Below are 1,265 nucleotides of genomic sequence, written 5' to 3'. Positions count from 1 at the left end.
GCGGGGGGGGGCCCTGCAGCTTCACGGCACTGCTGCACAACACGAGGGGCAGGGAGAGGAGGGACACGAGGGCGGTTTCCAGCCTTAACACAGCCCCAGTGGGTACTTACACTTTGAGTCTTCATTTTTACCCTGGACAAAAGACGTCCAGGTGCTGATGTCTTTTTCAGGAATTCAGAAGCCATTTTGGACAATGTCGTGAATATCAGCGACTGTGCCTCAAAAAAGCTGGAAGGAGCAACAATGGAAGACTGAAAATCTAGAACCCAATTCATGGCAGACTCAAGGGCTACTAAAAATTTTGTATTATTTTAAAGTAGCTAAGTGCTTGTTTGGCATAAGTAGCTAGTATTGTTAGGCCTCTAGTTGGACTTCGTTTGAACTCTATGGCTATGTTGTGCAATTCAAAGATGGATCATTCTGAAACCTGGAGCTAAAAATCTGAACATTAATAATAGTTAGAATAGACAAAGCTGTAGCTTAAATATTATGTAAAAATAGCTAGAGTGGACAGCCCATAGATTGTGGTATATGAACTGTAACAACCTCCTTTTCTTTAGGCTAAACAACCCCAGCTCCCTCAGCTGCTCCTCACAGGACTTGTGAGGGACTGGAATGTTATGGTCAATTGACACCGTTGGGGCTGCCCAAGGCAGCACAGCGTCCAGCTGCAGATGCCCTTGGCTTCTTGCACTGCCAGCAGGGGTTGGCTGCTGCCTGCAGGGAAAGCTGTCAGCTGCAGTAAACAGGGAAAGCTGGCTCATTCGCAAGGAGCTAGCCCCAAACAAAGGTGGTGTAAAAGCATAGGCAAAGGCGAAGGATGAGAGAGGAGTCTCTGTGTAGGTTCCAGCAGGTTTATTGCTGGTGGAAAATCCTGGGACAAAGACCAGGAAAAAGGGGAAAGCACAGCATTTTATATGGGAGTGGAACAAAAGGAAACAACCAATGGGGGTCAGCTGAGGAGGAGGACTGGATAACAGGGGAATAACCAATGGGGATAACTTAGGAGGGAAATTACATGAGTAGACCAATGCGGCATCGAAGACGGGAGAACTTTCCAGAACTAATACATAAGCAACTAGTGGAAATACATAAACGTGGACTTATACATAAAATTGGGTGGAGAACTCCTGAACCAATAAACTTAAAACATGTAAACTAAGAACCACTAGGAAGATGGGAACTCGCCGTAACCACGGGGTGAGAATCAGACCTCTGTGTTCTGGAGGCCTGTCTGCCAGTCCTCTGAATGCTCTGCCGTAGTC

The 1,265-nt window shown here is 46.6% G+C and overlaps 1 long non-coding RNA gene across 1 annotated transcript in view; it reads right to left on the bottom strand.

The window, feature by feature from the left end:
• Positions 1 to 744, bottom strand: part of LOC108448903 — a 5,736-nt gene extending 4,992 nt beyond the window's left edge. The window contains exon 1 of the long non-coding RNA XR_001864979.1: positions 111 to 744. This is a non-coding gene — a long non-coding RNA (uncharacterized LOC108448903). The remainder of the gene's footprint in view (positions 1 to 110) is intronic.
• Between the last annotated feature and the right edge of the window lie 521 nt (positions 745 to 1,265).

This window comes from Corvus brachyrhynchos, unplaced genomic scaffold (assembly GCF_000691975.1).
Source record: "Corvus brachyrhynchos isolate BGI_N302 unplaced genomic scaffold, ASM69197v1 scaffold1309, whole genome shotgun sequence".
NCBI lineage: Eukaryota > Metazoa > Chordata > Aves > Passeriformes > Corvidae > Corvus > Corvus brachyrhynchos.
Note: the sequence above shows the minus strand (reverse complement) of the source record. Positions and strands in the feature narration are given on the sequence as shown.